The following is a 12,468-nucleotide window of genomic DNA, read 5'->3' on the forward strand; positions in this document are numbered from 1 at the left end:
AGTGGATTAAAAAGTTGTGGTACATCTACACAATGGAATACTGTGCTGCTGTAAAAAGAATGAACTCCTACCATTTGCAGCAGTATGCATGGACCTGGAGAGCAATATGCTAAGTGAAATAAGCCAGTCAGAGAAAGATAAATACCACATGATCTCACTCATTTGTGGAATATGATGAAAACATAAACTGATGAACCAAAATAGAGCCAGTCTTCCCGTTTGACTACCACATTTTCTCCTAGTAGATTTTGGTGGCTATGCTTATGGGATAGATTAAAATTGCCATGATCTGAAGAGAGAGGATCTATTTGTGCCCTCCTCCTATATGAAATGGCGGGACAGAACATTGGTGAAAAAAAAAAAAAATAGAGCCAGAGGAAAAAATACTTTAGAACACACATGTCAAACACAAGGCCCTCGGGCCAAATCCGGCCCACCAGGCCTTGCAATGTGGCCCGCACCGCGCTGTCATCACTGCACTCCGCTGCGTTCCATCACAATGACGCACGGTGACATAGGAGGCTTGTGATCTCGCCGGCCGCCTCGCCGGCCGCAGTACTTGCTATCTATTACGCATGCGCATAGATAACAAGTCACGCGAGATTCAGGAGGCGTGACCTATAGTCCAGCATCCGATGTGGTTGTGCGGGTGGCAGAGCAGAGGAGAGAGTGAGTGTGCGGGCATAAAAAATACACAGCAGAAGCTGCCAGTTCCTGGCATAAAGTGCAGGCATAAAAATCGCAACAGAATCTGCTATCTGTACCCAGCCAGGCATTTATTGACTGACTTTTTTTTTTCTCCACTCCATCTGCCAAATCAAGCTATCCCTGTGCAGTTTTCAACTTTTTCCTTCTAACGCAGATTTCCAATAAACTACATCTTTTACTGCCAATATTGATCCCAAAATGTCCAGGAAAAGAAAAGTTGACGGTGAAGGCAGACAATTTAATGACAAATGGGAAAATGAATACATGTTTGTGCTTAGAGAGGGCAAACCAGTGTGTATATTGTGTTATGAGACAGTGTCGGTGATGAAAGAGTACAATATACGTCGTCATTTTGACACCAAACATAATGTTAAGTATGGCAAATATACTTTGGAAGAAAAGCATAAAATTGTTAAAGAACTAAAAGGCAAACTACAATCACAGCAGCAAATGTTTACAAAGGCTACAGCGAAAAATGATGCTGCAGTGAAAGCAAGCTTTATAGTGGCTGAAGAAATTGCCCGTACTTCAAGGTGTTTTTCAGAGGGTGCCTTTTTGAAGCAATGCATGCTAAAAGTGTGTGAGCAAGTATGCCCAGACCAGATACAGAGTTTTCAAAATGTCAGTTTGTCAAGAAACACCATTGCAGATAGAGTTCAAGAACTCTCAGGAAATCTATCATCACAGCTGGCCGAACAGGCATGCAGTTATCTCGCTTTTTCACTTGCTATCGATGAAAGCACAGACAACACTGATACAGCGCAGCTGTCCATCTTTATACGTGCTACGAAGACCGACCTCTCTGTCACTGAGGAACTTTTGGATGTAGCTGCCATGCATGGGACGACGACTGGTAGAGATATACTTGAGGCTGTGGAGAAATCTATAAATAATTTTAAATTACCCTGGGAAAAGTTGGTGGGGCTAACTACCGATGGCGCACCTTCAATGTGCGGAGAAAAGAAAGGCTTGGTTGGACTAATGAAGGAAAGAATGCAAAAAAGTCACTGCCACACACCCTTGATTACTTATCATTACATTATCCACCAAGAGGCTACGTGTGGAAAAGTTCTGGACATGAATGACATAATGACCACAGTCATTAAAACTATTAACTTTATACGGGCACGTGGCCTGAATCATCGCCAGTTCCAGCAGTTTTTACAGGAGGTGGGTGCAGAGCATGGAGACGTGCCATACCACACAGAAGTAAGATGGCTGAGCAAGAGCGCAGTCCTCAAAAGATTTTTTGAGCTCAGAGAACAAATTGCTCTTTTCATGGAAAGTAAAGGAAAGCCCTTGCCTGAACTGTCGGATCCCGCCTGGCTATGTGATTTTGCTATGATGTGTGACATATGCGAGCATCTCGCCCAACTGAATCTGAAGCTGCAGGGACGCAAACAAGTCATCACGAAGATGTCTGACATGATCACAGCATTCCAGCGTAAACTTCAACTATGGAAGTCCCAACTGGAACAGGACAATCTTGCCCACTTTCCCGTTTGTTTGAGTATCTCAACCACTATTTCTGGTACTTTTCCTTGCAGTCGGCTGGCTACCAAAGTTAGCCGTTTACTAAGTGAATTTGAGCGGCGCTTCTCTGACTTTAGAACACAGCACTCAGGTTTTGACATCTTTGCCAATCCTTTTACAGTTGATGTCAACAATGTGCCCCGTCACCTTCAGATGGAGATAATCGAGCTTCAGTCTGACAGTGGCCTGAAATCAAGGTTTCAAGATGTTGAAATTGAGGACTTCTACCCTCTACTGCCCCCTGACTCAATGCCAGAGCTCCGACTTCATGCTGCCCGTATTCTATCCATGTTCGGGAGCACCTATCTTTGTGAACAGATGTTTTCAATAATGAATCTGAACAAAAACAAGCACAGATCACGCATTACCGATGACAACCTCCATGCTGTTTTGCGGGTTGCTACAGCCCAAGAAATAAAACCGAACATTGACTTATTGATCCGGGGAAAACGGTGTCAGACATCTAGCCAGAAAACAAAACAATGAGCATTTTAGGTACATTCCAATATTACTGTTTTGCTTGATACCAATATTACTGTTTTGCTTGATAGCATGTGAGTTGGTTAACAGCACTGTTAAGGAAAAGATTGTTCCACTCATTTTAAATTCACATTTCTGGTTAACATTGTCAGTTTATGACTGTTCAGTAAACCATTCGGCCCGCGATTTAGGCTGGATTTTAGATTTTGGCCCCTTCTCTGATTGAGTTCGACACCCCTGCTTTAGAATATAAAATGGAATATAGAAGTAATCCTATTATTTGCCAATTTTAAAAATATTTCCTACAACTGTTGTGATATTATGCTATTTAGTACAGTTTTGTTAATATTATTATATTTAAAACATTTTTCTTGTAATATTAATGTTTATTGTATGTAATATTATATTTAAAACTAGAGGCCTGGTGCATGAAATTCATGCACTCAGGGGTGGAGTTCCCTCAGCCCGGCCTGTGCCCTCTCACAGTCTGGGAGCCCTGCCATGATCACCCCAAAGAGGTAAACCCCACCTATTTGGCCAGGGTTCCTCGATGGATCTCCCCAAAGAGGTAGGCCCTGCCCACCTACTGCAGTGCCCCATCGGTGACCTAGACCTCTCTCTTTGGGGCAGTCATGGAACCCCCTGATTGACTGATTGCTCCACTGACCAGTGGTCTGGGCCTCCCTCTGCAGGGCAATCATGGGACAATGGTCAGGCCCCCAACCAATCACATCACATGCACTTTGGCTGGCCTGGTAAAAGTGGATGTCATAGCGTGGTTGTCCAAAAGGTCGTCTGTATGTTCATTCTGTTGGTTAGTCATTTGGTCAATTTGCATATTATACTTTTATTATTATAGATAGTTTTCTTCATATATTAATGTTTATTGCATGTAACATTATTATATTTAAAATAGTTTTTCTTGAAATATTGCATATAAATGGCTTATTATTTGTATTTACAATCTGGTAATAGATTTATTTTGTATATTGGAAAAAAATTTTAATTCCATAAAAAAATAAGAAATGAAAGAAGAGAAGTGACAAATGACACTACAGAATACAAAAGATTATAAGAAAACTAGAGGCCTGGTGCATGAAATTCATGCATGAAGTGGATGGAGGGGGGGTTTCCTCAGCCCAGCCTGATCCTTCTCCAGTTGGGGATCTCTTGGGGGATGTCTGACTGCTGGTTTAGGTCCAATTTCTGTGGACCTAAACCAGCAGTCAGATATCCCTCTCACAACCTTGAGACCCTATCCCACCCAGTCTACAGCCTTATCCAAACTGTTTACTTTCAGTCTGTGTCTTTCAATCTGAAGTGAGTCTCAGGTAGTCAGCATATGAATGACTCTTATTTTCTTATCCATTTAGCCACCCTACATTTTTTGATTGGAGCATTTAATCCATTTACATTTAAAATGATTATTGAGAGTTATGTAGTTATTGTCACTTTATTATTCATTAGAGGCCTGATGCATAAAATTTGTGCATGGGTAAAGTTTCTAGGCCTAGCCAGCAATCAATGCCAATCTTTGGGGTGACCAGTGGGGTGATCAGGGTGCCCCAACTGGCCTGGTACCTCCCGCTCACCAGCCCCAACCCCTGCCACTGCCACTGGTGGTCTCCCTCTGCGGGTTGTCTGGTGAGGTGATCTGGTGGTTCCCCCAGCACCAATCTTGGCTGGTCTGGGGCCTGCAAGCTCGGGGCAGCTCTTGCATTAAGCATCTGCCCCCTGGTGGTCAGTGTGCATTATAGCAACCAGTCCTTCCACCGGTCATTCTGCTGTTTGGTCAATTTGCATATTAGGCTTTTATTATGTAGGATATTTATGTTATGCTTTCCCCTTCTTCTTACTGCAGTCCCTTGAACATTTCTTGTAACACTGGTTTGGTGGTGAACTCCGTTAGCTTTTTCTTGTTTGGGAAACTCTTAATCTGTCCTTCAATTCTAAATGATACCTTTGCTGGGTAGGTAATCTTGGTTATAGGTTCATGCTTTTCATCACTTTGAATATTTCATGCCAATCCCTTCAGACCTGCACAGTTTCTGTTGAGCTATAAGTGGACAGTTTTATGGGATTTCCTTGTAGGTTACTAACTGCCTTTCTGTTGCTGTTTTTAAGATTATATCTTTGACTTGCTCCCAGCTACAGCTCCACCATGGCTCCCAAAGGCAGCTCCAAGTAGAAGTCCAAGGAGGTCCTGCTCCTTTAGGATTTCAGATGCAACCTCTCAGCCAAGTCCTCTAAACTCTTCTTCAGGAATACCTTCATCATGTCTGCCATCCCCATCTGGTTATATTGGCAAACATGGCATATGGATCTTATTCAGCCTGCTGATTTATACAGCATGATGACACTGGTGAACACTTATTTGGTAGCCTTTGCCTACAAAAATGTGAAATTTGTACTCAAGCACAAAGTAGCACAGAAGAGGGAAGATGCTGCTTCCAAAGAAACAACTCAAAAACTTTCTGAAGCTGATAATAGAAAGATGTCTTAGAAGGAAAAAGATCAAAGAATCTTGTGGAAGAAGAATGAAGTTGCTGATTATGAAGCTACAACACTTTCTATCTTCTATAACAACACTCTATTCCTGCCCTTGGTCATTGTTGCATTATTCTGTATATTGAAGAATTTCAATCCCACAGTGAACTATATTCTGCCCATAAGTGCTTCATCAGATCTCATCGCTCTCCTGTTTACTGGTTCCAAATAGACCATGTTAATTTCACCCTTGGCTTTGTATCTATGAGTAGTTTGTGGTATATGGAAAAGTAGCCAGGTGGTCAGGGTGGGAGATGCATAAGATGTTTTTATAGTCTGGAGCCTGAGGATTTGAAAGACCCCCAAGTTTGTCAAGAATCCTTATAACCAGTGTTTTGAACTCTGTATCTGATAGGTTATCTCTGTTTCATTTAGTTATATTTCTGGAGTTTTCTCTTGTTCTTTAATTTGATATGCTTCTTTTTCTTCTCATTTTGGCTGCCTCTCTGTGTTTGTTTCTATGTATTATGTAGATGTGCTACATTTCCCAGTCTTGGGAAGGTCGCCTTAGGTAATAGCTGTCCTATAAGGCCTAGTGATGCAGTCTCCCTGGTGACTTGGGCTGGGTGCTCCAGGAATGTCCCTTTTATGGTTTGTATATGTCCTCCTGTTTTAGTTGAGTCATAATTGCTCTTTCCATACCAGTATGTGGAGTAGATCCTGAAACAGGGATGACCTTATGTAGCAGAATTCACCCACCCCAACAGGGCTCTGGTGCCTGCCAAGATCAACCTTTGAATATGTTGTTTGTGGAGCTAATCAGGTGATTCTCTGTTGTGGTCTGAAGAAGGCCACCAGGTGTGTTAGTTCTGGGGCTTATTGTGGAGGGGGGGAGGGGAGAAGGCCTCTGGAGCAGACTGATATCAACCACTGCCTATGCCCAACGTGGGACCATCTCTTAGGAGCTACAAAGCCATCTTCAGTTGGTAGCTGCCTGAGTTAGGCCTAGAGGTGCATGTGAGAGGATACATAGTGACCAGAGACTGGCTGCCACCACACTGGGCCTGAGGTACAAGATATGTCAAGGCCAGCCATTGCATGCCTGGGGCCTGCAGAACTTGAAGAGATTTTTGTTTTTGTCCATTCTCACCAAGGATATTCTCCCCCCCCCCTTTTTTTTAGAGAAGAGTGGAAGGCAGGGAGGAAGGGGGAGAGAAAGATAAAGATAGATAGATAGATAGATAGATAGATAGATAGATAGATAGATAGACAGACATCAAAGTGAGAGAGACGCATCTATTTTTGCCTCCTGCACATGCTCCTACCATGGCTGTGGATTGAACCTGCAACCCAGATATATGTCCTTGGTTGGAAATCTAACCCATGACCCTTCAGTGTACAAGCCAACACTCTAACCCCTGAACACACTGGCCAGGGCAAGGAGAGTTTTTTAGAAAGTTTGTGGCATAGGCAATGGCTGGCCGCCCATGTGTCATAGACACTGAAATAGCCAAAGGCAGGGCATGAGTTGGGTGTCTGTGTCTCAGGGAGTCACCAGGATGAGGTGCGTGGAATTCACTAGATTAATGCAAATTCAGATTTGGCACCGGTCTGCTGGGTGTGTGGGTGGAGGGCTGAACACATGAACAATGATGTTCCACGTCCTGAAGCCACACAATTCAGCTTCTCTTCATATGTCTCTTGTGCCTTTAAAGTTGCTTTTCCTTTGCTGGAATTTAGGGTGAGTGTATGTCCGTGTGGGCCTTTTAAGAGGATGTCTGACCCACCAGCAGCCCTCTATCTCACCCAGATAGAATCCCTGCTGAATTTCAAAGCTACCTGATATGGTGATTCCTCTTCCCAACTCTGGAGCCCTGGGCTGGGGAGTCCACTGCAGCTGAGACATCCCTCCCAATTCTCAACTGCCACATGTGGGGGCGGGGGAGGAGGAGGAACCTTTTCGTGTCTCCACTCCTCCTACGGGTCTCAACATACCAACGTAGCTTCTTCTTTTATCCTTAGTTATAGTGTTACAGGATTCTAGGGCAGGAGAAATAGGGAAACTGAGACAGAAAAGTTAAAACAAGATCAAACAGTGTGGGCCATTTGCAGCCAGCTTGTAAATAACAAGCCATTTTCTTCCACAACCAAAGATACTTGAGAACAAATGATTAAAAGCCTCCCTAACAAGAAAATGCAGGAAAGGAGGGGAGAAAGAGAAAGGAAAAAAAGCTTGGCAAGTTAAAGTTGCTAGGGGCTTCTTATGAATTCTGGAAGGGTCACAGCAAAGTAAAATGGGACTTTGAGAATTATTCAGGAGAGGAATTTTAAGATCTATAGACAGGAGGGTATGTAATACCCTACCCTCCAAAGGACTCTTCATAAGCCAGGTGTAGAGATTTGCTCACCTTGCTTCTTTAATAAGTTTGCTTGCTTTAATTTCTTTAATAAGTTGCTTAATCACAACACAGTCAAGGTCTCTTCTCATTTATATGAGAAGACATAATCAAGGTTGCGACAGCTCTCTCCCTCCAAGTGAGGGGGCTGTCCTATAACACCTTTATGGTGTCTGTGAGAGGTGCCTCTCACAATGCAACATCTGTTTCACTAGTCTTCAGATTCTCCAGGTTGACTGTTCTATAATGTAGTTGTAATTTGCTGTGCTCATGGGAGGAAGTGAGCTCAGTGTTTACTTACTTTGCCATCTGACTGGAACCCATCTCCCAATAAATGAAACTTGGCCTGTCTAACAAAAGGCAAGAAATAGGAGGAAAGAGAAAAGTATGACAGATAGGAAACTCAATATAAGGAGTTTGGAAGAGATCCAAACATAGCATTAAGTAAATATATTGTGAATAAGTTGTTACCAATGGCAACTGAGCTTAAATCCAGTTGTGTGTAATTTACAAGTGTTGTTATCTATTGCTCCAAAATTTAGTGGTTAAAGACAAAAATAATTGGCCCTGGCCAGGTAGCTCAGTCAGTTTAACCTTTGTTCTGATACACTAAGGTTGTGAGTTCGATCTCCAGTCAGTGCACATACAAGAATCAACCAATGAATGCATACATAAATGGAACTCTCTCTCTCTTCCTCTCACAGTCATGTGGTTAGCAATCTAGGCAGTTCTGCTTATCTTGCCTGGGATCACTCATGTGGCTGCTGTCAGCTGATGGGGCTGGAAATTCTAGGATGTCCTCAAAACTACATAGCAGTGGGTAATGGCTGTTGGCTGGGTCTCCTATGTTCTCTTCTATGTGGCCTCTAGTCCTGCAGGAGGTTAGATAGGACTTCTTCACAGCATTGTTATCAGGGGGTTCCAAAAGAATGAAAGAGAAAACTACAAAGCCTCTTAAGATCTATTATCAGAATCGTTCTGCCACATTTGATTAGTCAAAACAGTCACAGTTCTAGCTCTTGTCACCTGGTGTAAGAGGAAATACAGGCATTATTTGAGATCAGATAAGAATATAGTCAAGCCTAAACCGGTTTGGCTCAGTGGATTGAGTGTAAGCCTGCAGACTCAAGGGTACCAGGTTTGATTCCAGTCAAGGGCATGTACCTTGGTTGTGGGCTCATCCCCAGTGGAGGGTGTGCAGGAGGCAGCTGATTGATGTTTTTCTCTCATTGATGTTTCTAGCTCTCTATCTCTCTCCCTTCCTTTCTGTAAAAAATCAATAAAATATATTTATTAAAAATAATAAAAATAAAAAATAAAAATATAGTCAATAACTATGCATGGTGTCAAATAGGTACAAGATTTATTGGAATGATCACTTTCTAATAAATCTTGAAAAATGATTAGTTATGTAATGTCTGATCACTGGGGTGTACACCTGAAACTAACATAATATTGTATAATCTTAAAAAATTGAACTCGCACTGTCTATGATTTAGTTTTCTCTTCTGTAATAAAAGTATGAGAGGATACTATAGTACTCCTAATCTATCAGATTACTTAGAATTAATGTAATGAATAAATTATATAATTCATACAAACACACAAAGAATATATTGAGCTGGGGATACATTTAGTTTGGGTTTAGTGACAAATGTGTGTCACTCACTTCCTTATAGAGACATGTGATTGTACAAATAATGTTTAGGGATACTTCTCTCACCCCCTGGGTTGACCCACTTGACACTGTGACTTGAAGAAGCAAGGCCAAACATTGTATCATACTATGAATTTGTCTTATAATATTTGGCAATTATGAACATGAGTAGTGAGGAAAAACAAAGTTTGAAATGTATGGAGCCCAAAGCTAGTCTGTGGGACATTCTTCCCATCATCAGATATACAAAATTGTAAGGAGAGGGCTCAGTTCTCATTGAAGATTGGTCAATGCCAATAGTTTCTCCTAAGAGGAACATACCAGATATTATAAAATAGACCTTTCAAATACTAAGGGAAAATGGTCTCAACTCTAGAATTCATACTCAGAAAAATTACTGATTAAATGTGTGGACACTTTTTAAAAAATATTATCTTTATTATTGAAAGTATTACAGATGTCCTCTATGTTTCTTTATTTGTTTGTTTTTTCCCCATTGATCCCCTCTGCCCTGCACCTTCCCCCCCCACCACCCCCCTCCAGAGCTTCACCACTCTATTGTCAGTGTCCATGGGCTATGCTTATATGCACCCTAAGTTCCTGGTGAATCACTCCCCACCCACTCCCTTACCCCACCTTCCCTCTGAAATTCGTCAGGCTGTTCCATGATTCAATATCTCTGGTTCTACTATGTTCATCAGTTTATTTTGTTCATTAGAATTCACATATGAATGAGATCATGTGATACTTATCTTTCTCTGACTGGCTTATTTCACTTAGCATAATACTCTCTAGGTCTATCCATGCTGTTGCAAATGGTAAGAGTTCTTTCTTTTTTATAGCTGTGAAGTATTCCATTGTGTAGATGTACCACAGTTTTTAATCCACTCATCTGCTGATGGGCACTTCAGCTGTTTCCAAATCTTAGCTATTGTAAATTGTGCTACTATAAACATAGGGGTGCATGTATTCTTTTTGATTAGTGTTTCTGAAATAGTTTTTTTTTCTTTTTTTTAATGTATTTTATTGATTTTTTTACAGAGAGGAAGAGAGAGGGATAGAGAGTCAGAAACATTGATGAGAGAGAAACATCGATCAGCAGCCTCCTGCAGACCTCCCACCGGGGATGTGCCCACAACCAAGGTACATGCCCTTGACCGGAATCGAACCCGGGACCCTTCAGTCCGCAGGCCGACACTCTATCCACTAAGCCAAACCGGTTTCGGCTGGAATAGTTTTCTTAGTATAGGTCTTTTATCTCCTTGGTTAAGTTTATTCTTAAGCATCTTAATTTTTTGTTGTTGTTGCAATTGTAAAGGGGATTTTTTTTTTAATTTCTCTTTCTGATAATTCATTATTGGTGTATAAAAATACCATTGATTTCTGGGTGTTGATTTTGTATCCAACTATGTTGCTGTATTGATTTATTAAATCTAGTAGTGTTTTGGTGGAGTCTTTAGGATTTTCTATGTACATTATCATGTCATCTGTGAATAATGACAGATTTACTTCTGCCTTTCCAATTTGGATGCCTTTTATTTCTTCTTCTTGTCTGATTGCTGTGGCTCCAGTACTATGTTGATTAAGGGTGGTGAAAGTGGGCACCCGTGTCTCCTTTCTGTTCTTAGGGAAAATGGTTTTAGTTTTTGCCCATTGAGTATGATGTTGGCTATAGGTTTGTCACATATGGCCTTTTGAAGAGAACACCTGGGAAAAGCCCCTGAGCTGATTGTCATCTAAATCTAGCAGTGCCCGGCAGAGCCATGCCCTGTAAACATACCTTGCCAGAGGCATGTGTGTTGTCAGCCTGACCAGGTGGTGATCTATCTTTGAAAATGACCCATGTGCACTTCAGAAGAATGAATATCCCATAGTTTTGGGGTGAAATGTTCTGAAAATGTCAATTAATACCATCTGACTTAGTGTGTAATTTAGGATCACTCTTTTCTTATTAATTTTATGTCTAGAAGATCTCTCTAGTGATGTCAGTCCCCTATTGTGATTGTATTGCTATATATCTCTCACTTATAATCCTCCAAATGTTTGTTTTTTATATATATTTGGGTGGTCCTGTATTGGGTGCATATATATACTCTTGTTGTATTGATCCCTTTCATATTATAAAGTGACCTTCTTTGTCTCCTGTTATGGCCTTCTCTTTGAAGTCTATTTTGTCAGATGAGTACTGCCACCCCAATTTTCTTTTCATTTCCATTTGCCTGGAAAATTTTTTGCCATCCCTTCATTTTCATTCTATGTGTTTTATTCTGAAGTGGGTCTCTTGTAGACAGTATATATATATTCACTAGAGGTCTGATGCATGAAATTCTTATAAGGGGCTTGGCCCTTGGAGCCCCAACTTCATCCAGAAAGATATTCAGCTGTCCAGTCTAATTAGCATATTGTGCTTTTATCATTATAGACTAGAGGCTCGATGTGTGAAATTTATGTGTCCCTCAGCCAGCATGCACCCTCTCCAATCTGGAACCCTTTGGGGAATGTCTGACATCCCTCTCACAGTCTGGGATTGCTGGTTCCTAACTGCTTGCCTGCCTGCCTGCCTGGTTGCTCCCTAACCAATTCCCTGTAGCCTGATCACCCCCAACTGCCCTCCCTTGTTGGCCTGGTTGCACCCAACTATCCTCCCCTGCAGGCCTGGTCACCCCCAACTGACCTCCCTTGCTGGCCTGACCTTGTCCCCAACAGCCCTCCCCTATAGGTCTGGTCATCCCCACTGTGCTCCCCTGCTGGCCTGGTCACCCCTAACTGCCTTCCCCTGCAGGCCTGGTTGCCCCCAACTGCCCTTCCCTGCTGGCCTGATCACCTATAACTGTGCTCTCCTGCCGGCCATCTTGTGGTGACCATCTTGTGGCGGCCATCTTGTGACAACATGGGGGCAGCCATCTTGTGATGATGTGCTGGTGGCCATCTTGTAGTAGACATCTTGTGACAACATAGAGGCAGCCATCTTGTCTCCTATTGGGAATGTATTGCTGTGGATCTCTCCCTTAAAATCCTCCAGATGTTTGTTCTTTATATATATATATTTGGATGGTCCTGTGACAACATCACAGCAGCCATCTTGTGATGACATCCTGCAGTGCCACCTAGGATTTTATTATATAGGATTGGAGCATTTAAACTATTTACATTTAAGGTTATTATTGATAGGTACTTATTTGTTGCCATCCTATTCTCTTTTTTTAA

The 12,468-nt window shown here is 42.0% G+C and overlaps 1 non-coding gene and 1 pseudogene across 1 annotated transcript; both read left to right on the forward strand.

Moving 5' to 3' along the window:
• The first annotated feature begins 211 nt into the window (after window positions 1-211).
• Window positions 212-348, forward strand: LOC118710588. The gene has a single exon (XR_004985452.1). It is a non-coding gene; the product is annotated as a small nucleolar RNA SNORA29 (small nucleolar RNA).
• Window positions 349-4,861: 4,513 nt separating this feature from the next.
• Window positions 4,862-5,564, forward strand: LOC118729067 (annotated as a pseudogene).
• Window positions 5,565-12,468: the final 6,904 nt, after the last annotated feature.

This window comes from Pipistrellus kuhlii, unplaced genomic scaffold, assembly GCF_014108245.1.
Source record: "Pipistrellus kuhlii isolate mPipKuh1 unplaced genomic scaffold, mPipKuh1.p scaffold_m20_p_1, whole genome shotgun sequence".
Taxonomy (NCBI): Eukaryota; Metazoa; Chordata; class Mammalia; order Chiroptera; family Vespertilionidae; genus Pipistrellus; species Pipistrellus kuhlii.